Source organism: Lissotriton vulgaris, chromosome 5 (genome assembly GCF_964263255.1).
Source record: "Lissotriton vulgaris chromosome 5, aLisVul1.2, whole genome shotgun sequence".
Taxonomy (NCBI): Eukaryota; Metazoa; Chordata; class Amphibia; order Caudata; family Salamandridae; genus Lissotriton; species Lissotriton vulgaris.
In genome coordinates, this window is record NC_141693.1 from 1,626,554,932 (window position 1) to 1,626,569,289 (window position 14,358).

Below are 14,358 nucleotides of genomic sequence, written 5' to 3' on the forward strand. Positions count from 1 at the left end.
ACTAATGTTGAGGTACAAAAAAATCTCAACAAAAGGACAATTAGAAATTTATTTCACTCGGTAATGAGTCTAAACTCTGCTGGGCTATGTAGAGCCCGCTGCTCACATCACCTGGAGATCTAAGAAGCTGCAGGGACGTCGGTGAGCTCTGAGAGCAGTTGTGAAGTGGGGGTGAGCACGGCTCTCAGAAAGAACGGGAAGCAGCACAGCTACAACATCAGCAGAGCTGAGGAAAAGATCTGTAAGAGGTGTATGCGGATCTACCGGGAGTAAGTGAATGTACGAGCGTCGGAGCACGCGGATACAGAACTGTGGACCGGTTTGAGGTGCATCAGAAGGAGCGAGACATCCGATGAGCGAGTGGAACTGTGAATTGGTCTGGAAAGACTGCTACAACAACACTAAAAGAGCTGAAGTGCATTGTAAGAGGCTAGAAGTGGTCTGCCTGGAGTGTGCTTGTTGTGCACGGCTCAGTGCCGCACCACGGGCGGGGCTGAGGTCCACTGTGAGAGGCGTGTGGTGGTCCGCTGAGAGTATCTGCCCGTGCGCGCTCGGAACACACGGGTACAGCACCATGGACAGGGCATTAGAATGCCCCAGGCATCCGGCGCGAGAGTGGAACTGTGAATTGCTCTGTAAACTCTGGTTCAGCACCACGGACAGCGAGAAGAGGTGCGCGGTAGGAGGCGATAGGTGATCGGCTGAGGCAATGGAGAGACGGCATCACTCAGAGCAGGCAGCTGCCACGCACAGGGATGAGGTACATAGAAGATAGATAAGATCGCTTATAAGTGGGAAAGGCTGCGCCACAACGTCCTATGGAGCCTTGAAGTTTGCCTTCGCGGACCGCGGTTTGTACTGCGCCAGGTTCAGTGTATCTTTAAGTGTAAAGCAGGTGCGCCGCACAGCCACGCGGGACAAGCCTTCCACCTAGGCTCACGGGATGACAATGCTATTGAAAACAGGAGGCGTGAGCCTGCTATGGGTTGTAACTTATGTATTCATTAAAGTAATACATTTGAAATGGTTGTTCTTACCCTTTTGATGGCCGCAAAGAACAGCAGTGCCTGTACGCAGTACCGCGTTGTACTGAGAGCCGTCTGATGCCCCCTGGTTCCCGCCTGGCACACCTCGCGCCACAGCTCCATGCTGGTCACCGGGTCAAGGGACAGAGTTTATTTCACTTTCCGACAGTACTTTCTCTAGAGCCCAAAGTTGGAGTGAAACTGTGCGCGGGGTCAGTGCCAGTCATCCCGGATCTCGACTTCAACCTCGCACAATCCGATGCGGTCCGCCCACACCCAGCGTTCTCAAGGCGAGTTCATTTGTCCAGCAGAGGGTTAAAATAAGGACTGCGAAATTATAAATGACATCAAGCTCTCTCTGCTCCTCCTGTCCCACTCGTCAGTGTTATGACAGCAGAATGACAGAATGTATCTGTCAGAGCTGCGAAACCATTAGTAGGACAAACACCTCCCATTCCTGAGGCCTGGGTGTGTCTAAGTGGCCGTCACTGGCACTTGGACCCGCCCACCTCCGTAGCCAACATCTGACTCGCAAGGTGACCCGGACGCTGCCACAACAGGTGTTTACATCAGATAGTTCTGTTACAGACGGTGTTCTTCCTTTCACCCTTTCTTTGCCCCCCCCCCCCCCCACTCGCCCCAGGCCTTCCCCTCTTTGCTATCTGACCCGACCGCTTATCAACACTCTCCTACTCTGCCTCCCAGATACATCTCTTGCTGTTCTCTTCTTCCATTTCTCTGTGTATGCATTCTCCTGTGCTACTACCCTACATCTGCTCCGCCGAGAGCATCAAAAGCAGAGAGCTGCTTCCTTGATGGTGCCTGGAGTTCTAACACAAGAGCGCCGCTTGCGTGGAATAATCAGAAGTCTCTCAATCTGTAAGATACAGGGGATATCAAAGGAGCAACCCCGGCGCCCGCTCGTAATTGTATCTGATGAGACATTAGCAAATTCAATTCACATGAGATGGGGAGGCAGGATACCGGTAATGGAAAGAGCGTATCTGACAGAGTTCAAGGAAAGAACCTGAGAGGCACCAGAAAAGAAAATAATTGCATTCTTTATGTTGAAATATGTCAAATAGAAAATGTACAATGGATAAAAATGCATGGATCAAAGGTACTTTCTTGTTTTATTGCAAAATATGTAACACAATACAAATCGCACACATCCGCAAGCATTGGGTCGTGAAGTGTTGTCAATAATAGCTTAAAAAGAAACTTATTATTTTATCAACAAACTATGGCATATGAAACACGAAACTAATGCTTGTGGGTTTGTTGCTTTGTTTAGATAATTGTGATTTATTCAGTAATGTCATCATCTGCCCTTAATATCTTTTGGAAAATAGAATAAAGCAAAAAAATGGCATTCTAAAACACGCTAATTTACTATGCTGCTAGTCAGTGGCAGTACACATAGTGGAAATACTAGATTTTCGATAATAATACTATATATAGTTTTCAGGTTTCTTACCAGAATTGTTCAGCCCATCAAAAGAAGGTAGACAAATTCATTGCATAAAGTACATGTACAATGTAATGTTTTTAAAATAAATATCTTTAGTTGAGTTTCTACCTATTAGATATATTGTGCTATTTTATCAGAAGTGGTCAGAACATTTTGAATCGAGATAATCTTAGATTTTAGATAAAAGGATACCTTTACTCTTATGGTTCCACTGTCAATGCTTTTTTCCGTTCAAATGTTGTCATCAGCCATGTTGAATCGTAAAATAATAAAAAGAAAACATGAAATGGCCACTGACGCTTAAGAATCATGCATTATGCATGGCGATGCATGACCACAGGTGCTCTTCTAGAATGCTTCAATTCCAAAATGATTGCTGTGTGATTGATTTTACCTTTCCAACATAACTATTATTTTAGAAAGGTAATATATTAAAAGACAAAATGAATATGCATTGGAGTGCAAAAAAGTAAGCGAGCAGCTCCGTAACAATTAGTAGCAGCTGAGATTCCAGGAGAAAGATAATAAAAAATGTAAAAAAAGGCTGGAATGGACGTAGGAGGAGAGACCTGAGGGGAGTATTGAGTAAGCCAGCAGAGCACGGGGTGTCTCTGCATGTAAATAAAATATCTGTTTACTAAAGAAATTAACACTAATGATGTGTAAACTACTTTTAAAAAAGTAGTTCACATCTGTTAGAAATGGGATTTCTGGTTAGCTAAGGTTAGCGCCGAAGCCAGGCAGAAACCACCACTCTAGTCAGGGCAAGGGAGTTACACACTGAAGCTAACCCCTGCTCACCCCCTTGGTAGCTTGGCACGAGCAGTCAGACTTATCCCAGAGGCAATGTGTAAAGCAAAACACTAGGCACACCACAAAAAGGAACTCCACACAAGGTTATATAAAAAATAGCCTTTGTATTATCATAAACACATTAGAAACGTAATCACACATTTACACTGTGCCAACTGGCACTAGGCAACATTCACAGGGCAATATATACAGGACCAGGCCAATCGGGCCACAGTCAGAACCATCAGAACCGGTAAGTAAATATAAACCACAACCAGTAACTACCATTACAATAATGACCTAAGCATTATCACAGTCACATTAGACACCCTTCTAAAATATCATAGCATGACATTAGGCATATCCACATTAGGGCCAAACCCCATTAGCATAAACACATTACGCATTAATCAGGGCTTCACACACTGAGACTGACCCCAGGCTGACTGGCCTTCCAGCCGGCTCAAATGCCCTATGTCCAAAATGTCAGGGCTGGCTGACAATGCAGTAGAATCACCAGCGCACAATTGCGCTGACACCACTGGGCCTCCTGGGTCCCCACTGGGACTCTTAGCACTGGAATGGCCTAAATGTTTCAGATGCCTCCAAGTCCCACTTCTGGTCTTCTAAAATCAATTATGGCCAAATGAGTACTGACACCATTGTGCCCTTGAACTGCCAGCACAAAACAATGCCCCAAAGAAATTAGCACGGTGGCGCAGCTGTGAGTAAAACGAGGCACTGGCACTTCTGTGCCCTCTGGACCCCGACTGGGTCCCTGCAAACAATTTGCCCCTCGTTGGAGCGGCCCGTTCTCCTGCGGGACAGCTCGGACACCGACAGTGTGCCCCGAGACACCTCCCCCACCAGGTTTGCGATTTGGCCCCACTCACTGGGATCTACAGGCTCTCCTTGGCGTGCAAGGAGGCGGGGTCAGCTCCGGTTCTACGTCCGGCACCACTCCGCTCCTCTGCGTACACGGAGGCGGGTAGGCTCCTGCTCTTCCTCTGGGACCACTCTGTTCCTCTGCGTGCATGGAGGCGGGGTAGGCTCCTGCTCTTTGTTTGATGCGGTCCAGTGCGGGTTGGGCTCCCGCCAGGATTCTCCTCCTGGTTCCTGGCTGCACTCATTGGGCAGGCCCGGTCCACAGTCATGTGCGGGTCCCTGACTACCGGTTTTTCAGCGCTCCCTTCCTCAGCAGTATTGCAGGGTGGGCACCCGCTTGTTAGCACCATAAGCGGGGTGGGCACCCGTTCATCACTGCCATAAGCGGGGTGGGCACCCGCCTTACTATAAAAGGTATTAAGTGGGTTAGGCTCCCTCCACCACCATCACCAGTGCGGGGTGGGCTCCAGCCTAACGAGGCATTATCCAGCAGCAATGGCAGCGTGGGGTGGGCACCTGCTCTGTCACTGAAAATTCCCACAAGGCGGGGCAGGGTCCAGCTGCACCTGGGGACCAAGGTAATGAGGGGTGGGTTCCCACTCCACAAAGCGGCTTGGGGAAATCCCTACACGGGGATTCCCTTTGAAATCCTTCACGCAGCAAAGCGTGCTGCAAACACCAGCTCCTCTCTCCTGGCAATTAGAAATCAGAGCGCTCACGAGTTGCTAGGAGCCCCAGCTCCAGCAGCAAAGTTTTTAGGGGCATATGACTGGGCTCAGGCAGGCCAGTTCACAGGGCCCTCTGGCTCAACCTTTTCATGGGGTCACAGCCCCAGTATTTATACACATTTTGACTTTGTCTGCAGCACAGGGCTTTGGGGAAACCAGTCCCAACTGGTTTTGGGGGTGTCGGAGAACTCTGTTGACAGGGCTCCTCTTCTTCATTGTTAGGTGGGGGCTCGTCATCAGACACAACATAGGGTGCGGAGCCAGTATTCACTAGGGGAGGTACAATCCTATTCAGGAACCAGGGTCTACTCCTCCCACTGCAGGGCCTGAGGTAGGTTTGAAAGGCTACTTTGGTGGGTTGTGCAATCAGCACTGCAAGCCCACCAGTAGCATTTAAGTTACCAGCCCTGGGTATATGAGATACCACTTTACAAGGGACTGATAGGTAAATTAAATAGGCAAAACAGGCGTAGACCAATCTTGACATATTTATCACAGAGAGCACACACACTTTGCACTGAACAGCAGTGCTAAAGAGCTCAGAGTCCTAAAATCACCAACACCATGTCAGAAAAAAAGGCTAGGAGAAAGGCAAAAAGTTTAGATATGATGTTGCAAAAAGGGCCAAGTCCAATAACATCCATGAAGTTATGTTGGCTGATACAAATGCTGATGGACAACTCCTAAAGGAAAGGCCAAAGGTTAGCTCATTCAAAGTAGCCATTTGCTCAAAGAGGCTATTGAAAAACTAATTTGAACGAATGAACTTGGCATTGTAAAGTGCAACAACCATCTCGAGAGGCATCTCAGTGCTAACAACACTGAAACCAAAGAAAAAATAATTTCAGAAAATACACACTTGAGATTGAGGAACAGCTGTGTTTTTTAAGCTTTCTGAAAGTAGCAGGGTTGGCAGTTTTTTAGAGTGAGCAGAGCATCTTTCCATGCTTTTTATCCATAGAACAGATATAGATCTCCCCCCTAGTTTATACCTGAACCTTCAGGATAGCTAGAACATTATTACAGGCAGATCTCAATGTTCTTGTCGGCCCATAGGGAACAAAATGATCAGAGAGGAATTTGGGACTAGTTTGCTAATAGACCCTGTATTCAATAGTGAAAACGTAAAACATTATTTGTTTACACACTGGTAACCAATGGAGGTCCCGCAGACTCTTTGTGATGGAAGTTTGATGAAGGAATTGAAGTGCCAGCTTTTCTGCAGTATTTTGTACCACTTGTAGATTCTGGATCAGGTAATTAGGCGGACCCATGAGGAGACTATCCAATAGTCAAACCTTAAGGGGATCAGGGCATGAACAAGTGACGTCCATGCTGAAAAATATAGAAAGCCAACAAACCTTTTTTTAGAAACATAATCACAGAAAAAGATTCCACTGACACAGTATTTACATGGAAGAAAAAGACAAATCATTGTTTTACTTGACTCCAAGGTCAAGTTCTTCACCATCTCAGTAGGCAGGTGGGGGGCTATCATGATTGTCTAGCCATCAAAACAAGATAGAGAACTGGTTGTTCTTCTCAAAAGGTAAAATTACCATGTAATTAAGGAATTTTTATTCATCCACGTGATAGCCTCAAAAATGCAGTTTTTGAAATTTTATTCAGAGCCGGTGGGATTCTTATCAATGGTAGAATTCAGTTGTGTATCATCCACGTAAGACATGGTGGGGATACCAAATGATTTTATAAGATTAATAAGGGGGGGGGGGGCATATACACATTAAAAAAAGTTGGACCAAGTGAAGAGCCATGGGGGACACCATATTTAAACAATTTCTCCTTTGATCTGAAAGGCCTGAATGTGTTAATTTGCTTTCCATTTTCTAAAAAAGAATGAAGACAGGCCAAATCACAACCCAAATCCTTAACTCTGCCAGACAATGAAGGAGTATGTCATGATGAATTATGTTAAAGGCTGTTGACATATCTAAAAGAATAAAAATAGCATTATTTCCACTATCTCACATCAGCATAAGAGATCATTCGAAGAGTGCACACTCAGCGGAGTGTCTAGTTTGAAAACTAGCCTGAAAACAGTGAAGAAGGTCATGTGATTAAAAAAAAATTGACCATTTTGGCATTAACCAGTTTATCTAATATTTTTTCTGGTGCCGGTATGAAAGAAGTTGACCAGTAGGCACACTGAAGTTGTTGCTGCACTCGCCTAAAAAAGAGGGGTCGTAAACCGCCACTCACTGCTGTGGTAGGTCACACTTTGAAGAGCTTGGTATTCCCCCACGGCGTTGGATGCTATAGTCGTTGCTGCTGACATTTTATGGATACTGCAGGAGATTCAAAGCCCCAGCCTGTTCTGGCCCACAGGGAAGGGGCCAAAAACCACCACCTACCACTGCTGTGGGTCATGCTATAAATCGCTTGGTGTTCCTCCGCTGCACAGGGTTCATGCTGGATACATTCTGGAAAAGCCCAGGCCAAGGGCTGGCCTGGCTGAGACTGAACCAGGCGCTCCTCTTATATTTGGTTTGTGAGCCTGATGAGGCAAGGATTCGAGGAAAAGAAACTTGCTCGAATCCACCTCTCATTAACAGATAGTAACAAAACGAAACAATAGGTAAAAGAAAATTAACACACAAGCGACCCCCATACATGGGGAAAAGGCTTTATGCTTGCATAAATAACAGAGAATAATCTGCTGTGTAAACTGAAATTCTGATTGAAACCAAAAATCGTTTTGCGCATGTGCATAATAGTGTCATGCAAGTAACCATGTTATTAACCCATGTGAGAAGGAAACTCTCACACATGCCTAAGGAGGCATTACCTGTAGATCTCGAGGAACCGTGTGCCTGGCATATGCTTGCCTGAGTTTAGAAGAAGCTGTCGCTGCTAATGCTTTTGCTTAACAAAGATGAAAATAACATGGGATAGAGTAGAAGCGGGTGGTGAACAGTGATAATAACATACCTGAGAAAATAACATTTGTTTATGATTCTTTTATTATTAGTGTGAATTTGGGCCTGATGCGCTAAGCCAAAAGAAAAGATGGCGGTTGAGACATTATACAAGTCGAGTCTGCGCACTGAAGTTTGGAGTGACCTGGTCACAGGATCATTGACTGGCTGCCAAGAACCAAGGACGAGACACCTGAGAACATTTCTTAACTGAAGAATTATATACATTTGTATCTAATCTGTTTATGAACGTGTGAGAAAGGAAGTTTTACTGAAATGTGAATAAATTAAATGGGAAGGGTTTACTAAACAAAGGATTAGCTAAGAAATAAAGAATGACGGCATAAGGTGATGACAAACTCCCCTGCCCTTGCCCAATCCCAGTCCAAGATTCCTGAATACTTGCAACTTTGAGGGTGGGATACGCAGAAGCAAAGGATATAACTAGAGTAACTTAAGAAAAGAGTGGAGAGATTTTTGCGGGTTTTGAGAAAGATACAGATGTCGATACAGAATGAGGAGGGGGCGAAAACTACTGCTGAAGAAGAACAGACTGGGAAGATTCAATACTAAAGGACAGCCTGAATAGATTGAAGAATTGCAGAATAGTATTGAGGAGGGAGAGAGTGTGATAGAGGGATGCGCTCTTTTGTGTCCATTTCTAGAGAAGTGTAGTAAGTATAATACTATCCTGCCCTTAATCTATAGTCTTTGTCTCCTGACTCTTTCTCAGGTGACCTCCACCAGTCCTTTTCGCCACGGGTTGGGTTTTCTCGTTTCATCACTAGGTAATTATATTTCAGTCTTAAATTTGCATAGCTTTTTGAAAAATGCATGATATATTATTTCTTTTGTCTCTCCATCTATCCACTCTTAATGCATTGAAGTGTTGAATTGATCTATAAATTGAATGTATTTGATAAATGAGGTTTTCTCTCCCATGAAAGTTGATGGAGTTTGCATTGTGAATATTTATAAATGAGCGTTCATTTTGAATGAGTTATTAGATAAAAAAAATCTATTGAATCTTACCCGGAGTCTGTGATTATTTTATACAGGCTATAAGTTTTAAATTAGTTATTACTGTTAATATCACCATCAACTACTCTACTAACGATCCATTGCCCAAAGGAAGAGTCGTGATCTTTGAAGATTAGTTAGGTATTGACTAAACAAGATCAAAGAAAGAAAACGTGAGCCCCAGTGGAACAGCATGGAAACTTGAATGTGCTTATGGGCCCGGTGTGAAATTATTGTTGACTGTAAAATGTATTTCCCTGGCCTTCTGCTGGATCAAGCCCTTATGAAAGCCATCAGGAGCCTACCACAAAGGGCAAAAGGAAAGCAAGTTATATGGAGGCCCCCTTGGATAATGATGGAATGGCCCCTACCTAGGATGGCACAAGGCAAGTCATCCATCATAACATATTTGTCTTCAGCCGTGGCTGTACTCACCAAAGAAATGTTTAATGTTAAGGAGGAGTTGGCATCTCAAGCACAGGTCACTTCTCAACAAGCCCTAAGCTGTTGCCACCACTGACTTGGGCTCTGACATGGTTACCTCTACAATCCAGACAGAATAAGATCCTAACACACATTCACACAATAATGGCCCTGTTTAGGTTCAAGCAGTAATACATCGGCAGTCGCTTTTGACAGAACTTGTCTCACAAGCTCCGAAGAGGAAGAAGACGAAGAATGGTCACAGGGCAAGAGTTCTTTTCCCAGTGTGATTTGGCAGGACTTCATCCTAGTGGAGACGATCAGGCCAGGGGACCTTTTAGCATGAAAACCAATTTCAAGGGTTTTTTATGTGAAGATTGAGAAGCCCATAACCAAACTTACTAGGCCTTTTTCTTCATGTCTGGATAAGATCGAGCAACTGGTTAAAGATCATATAAGGGTTGCATTATGTAATCCAACCACACCATCTCTAGCAACAGTAGGGGGCCAAACCGATATGGTGGGTGAACAGGCTCTAAGTATATAGTCTCTAATCAAGGGCTATTAAAAACTGCTGCTGTCTTGGTAGCAAACATAGCTCATAGCCAGCAATCGATGAAACCCAAGGAGGCTGGCAGGCCGGCCTTCTACAATGGGCAAAATTAATAAGGGGACAAATGTTAATCGCCACCAGCTTATGCTGCAAGGCCATTCAAATTTTGCCTCATTCTTTGCCAATCAGAATGAAGCCACTTCTACATCTAGAATGCCCAAAGTCACTATCAACTTGCCCCCGGAGACTACCCCTATGTTACGGCATTGTGTAATGTTCCTCAACTTTATTTTGATTCATTAGAGGACTATATTCAAGTAAAGCACAAGTTGACCCACTGGTTGGGGGGCCAAACTTCCATGGGTGTGCATTAGGATTTTGGATAGAGTTGGTTAGACGAGTGCACTAGATTGGAAGTACCCATAGCCTTTTTTGGGAGACTGTGTGATCATCAACTTTGAAAGATTTGATGTAGCAGGGTGCGTTCTTGCTTCAATTTCATCATACAGAGCAACAGTAATTTCAGCTCTGCCATAAGGATTCTTTTATAGACTGAATCAAGTGAGCCACTATCAAAGCCATTTGCCTTATCAGCCTTTCTCCAGCTGGAACATATGGTTATTCAATGCCTTTAAGTTGGAAACTTTCAATAGATTCCGGATGCTATGCCCCTTGGACATGTGTGACTGACGGAATCAGCCTGACTCCACTAACAGCCCCACACATTATACTTGTATCTCATCCTCATTTGTCATAGCTAATTAGGCCCTAGAAGGTATAAGACTCATCAGTTTGAACATAGCAGGTCTTGGGCCTAAACATATTGATTTAGTATGGACTAACTATGTGAAACAGTTTTGGGTGATATGTTTGCGGAGACTTGGGCTATAGCTAGTTATCACTTGGAGAGTTATACGTCTTGTTCCATCCCAGCATGTAAATCTCAAAAGGATCAGGTCAATAGTGGATTGACTGTTTTTATATCTTCTGTGGTTCAAGGGGATGTAGAGGTTTGCAACACCACAAGCTTTATTCTTTCTTTTGTAGGGGCACCCAAAACTTTTATGTTAAATTTATATAATGCTAAAATCTCTCCACAGGTTAGTCATAATTTACATATCCTGAATTCTTTTTCCTGCCAACTGTAGGGGACCACGGTCAAGGTCCCAAACATCATATTAGAGGGAGATTTTAACTGTATGTTCTGCGAGGACCATATTGTCTTGTCCTGTAAGCCTCACAGCTGTCTATCACCTAAGGGACTACCTTTGGACAATTCTATACAAGGGATCATATTGAATTCAATCCTTAATAAGTGTTTCCTAGGACCTGATTTAGGAGTTAGCAATCCTGGGACCGCCGTTGCTTTTTGGCGGTCTGAGGGCCCGCATAGCTGGCGGTCCGACCACCGAATTAGGATGCGGGTGGTAAGACTGCAATAACACCACCGCAAGACCACCGCCAAAATCTCGGGTCCCATGGTGGCGGCAGTGGGCAGTGTATGGCGGTGGTGCCAGCATCGGCACCGCCATGGGAATTGCAATTTTCATTCCCACTGACCTTTTCATGATGGGGATCCAGCCATGAAAATGTTGATGGGAATGAAGGTCTGAGACCTCAGTCAGGGCCCCAGGGTGATTCAGGCCATTGAGTATAGTGGCTGCAGGCACATGTTGTACCTCCCTATGCTTCCACTGTTGTGCATCCAATGTGCGCCATGCTCATCATGCTGCATGGCAAAAGTGCGCCCACACCAGTGAAGTCACTGCAGTGTGGCAGCATTGCCTTCTGGCTCTGTAGATGAGCTGAAGCATGTCACCACTTCAAGACTGCTGCTGGCACACCACCCACCCGGCAGTGAAGACATAATCCGGCTGTCAGGATGCCGTCTGCTTGTTGGAGTTTTCCGGACCACCGCAGGCTGGCAGTGTGCCTGCCAACTCCTAAATCAGGCCCCTAGTATTTTCATTGGATGAACTTGTCCACTCTACAAGGGGGAGCTAACCTTGATTTTTTTCTTGTAGAGGATGTGTCACAATCATAGATTCTTTCTTTCGCCATTCAGTTTTTTACAGGTCTAGATGATAAAATTGATTGCAGCCCCTACAGTGATCGTAAGCTTAATTGTATCTCTCTCTGTTTGGGGAGGCAACCAAGTAGAACCTTGGGAGAACTAGGGGTTCTCTGAAACCCACTAGCTGAGGTGGACCGCTTCTGTGGTCACATGTATCCCTGGAGCACCTTAGACATACTCTCTCTATTAAATATATGAATGATATTTCAACTTGTCTAGATAGCACATCTTGTCTTTGTGTAGTCTCTGAGTCTCTTAGTTGTCCTGCAGGCCCTAGAGCAACTAATGGTCTAAAATAGTTTGATTTGAAAAAGGAAGCTGCATAGGAAAATTTGCTTGACCCTGGATGTTTAATGAACAGTGCAAGGTTTTGGTCATCATCAATCAATCAGTCATTTTTTTTACACAGGGGAATGCTCCTTGTTTAGTGCATCACATTGATGTAGTCAGTTGGGTTTCTCACTTTGAGGGGGTCTATAATGGAGGGCCATATTTAGATAACAGTGTGGAATTGCAGTTGCTCGAAGGGTCCACCCATCTCGCATTCACCCTGGATGAAGTAAAAAAGGGAATCTTGGGCTTGTCTAAAAATAAGGTGCCAGGACCTGATGAAATCCTTCCTAAACTTTATCTGGGTGACATTGACACATGGGCCCCCATCCTAACATATGTTTGAATGGTTCTGTTAAGGAAGGTATCCCCTCCTCCTCAGGTTCTTCAGTCATTGTCTCAGTATTTAAAAAAGGGGACTGGGATAGTCCACAGTGCTACACGCCTGTTTCCCAGATTGACTCTGTTGTTAGAGTTCTGAGTAGGGTCATATTGGATAGAATATCAGCTTGGACCATGGATCACAACATACTGTATGATCTCCAATACAACTTCAGACCTGAAAGGTCAACTATTGACCGGTGTTTGAACCTCTATTTGATTTTGAACAAATACAAAGTTACTCAAAAGAGATCTATTCAGCTGGCCTTCATGAATTTAACTTCAGCCATTGACCATGTACATTGTGATAAACTTTGGAGGATTATCATTGATATGGGGGTTAACTAGGACATTGTTTACTTATTGAGGGGTCTCATACTGTGGCATCGGTTAGATATACTTCTGATTCCCATTGCACAGGTAGTTTAAAAACCAGTGATCTTTGCAACGAAGAACTGCCCTTTTGCTTCTATGATAGCTTCATGATATTTCTTAAGGCTGTTTATAGAGGGCTTTATCTGCTTGAGTGTACGTGGCCCTCTAGGCCTGCTCTAGTATTTCACAGTTAAGATGATCTTGTGCCAATGAGGAAGAAACCAAGAGACAGATTGAGTTTGGTTCTTTAGAGTATCGATAATCAGAGGTAATGGCTCATTGATGACCGCAGTGAGGCAATTATTAAACCTGCGTGAGACATTGTTTACGTCTCCTAATATCAAAGAGAGGGATCTAGAAAGTCGCTGAACAAACACAGAGTCCTAGAATTTGCCCATTGCAGACAAATAGTAATAGAACTATCCAGGAATCTACAACCGTTTCCCAGAGTTTCTGACATAAGTGTTACAGAGATAAACTTAGGATCTGAACATATCTGGGTTTCTTGGGCCCAGCCATGGGAGAGACTTTTGGTTTGCATATACTATGTCAAGAATATGGCCAGCCTGATGCATAGCAGTAGTAACCAACTGAGTAAGATTGAGAGTGGTTAGGTGGTCGATCACACCACCATTCTTAGCATCATCAGTATGACAGTTAAGGTCACCCAAGATGCTTTAGTTGGAATACTGGAGCCAATGAGAAATTAAGGCCTCTACTAGTAAGTCCAGAAATTGAATTGTAGACTTAATCATTCATGAACTCTACCTAAAGACATTTTTTCTAACTGGCTGCTAGGAACCACCCTAAATACTTTAATTGGCATTTTTACAACTTTAACACCCTCTGGACTCCAAGCACTGGTCACTTTATGTGTTCAATTGACCCTCAACTTTGCCCAAGGACACCCATTCTAACTGGCTGCTATGATTTGCACAATGCACTTGGCAATTTTTAAAAATCTTAAGCACCTTTCACTTGAATGACAGCTCAGACTAGTTACTGGTTGAGAAATACAACACAATGTTATAGTCCCATAAAAACCTAGACGGCACGAGTACCACTTCCGTTTGCACTTTACGCCTTCAATTTAAATGCCCTCTCGGTCTGATACCCGCCTTGCATTATATTTCAACCTTTTGTTTATCTTATTTTTTTGGATACCCACAATGTCATTTATATGCAAAGGTGTGTTTATTAATCTTGCACAATAACCCTTATTATTATTTCTATTGTTATAATAATAATGGTAATAATAATCCCATTATTATTATTATTATTATTATTATTATTATTAGAGTCCAGAAATTGTGAGCTAGGTCCCAGGGGATGATAGCTTAAAATGCAGTAGAAGGAGTCTTGCTA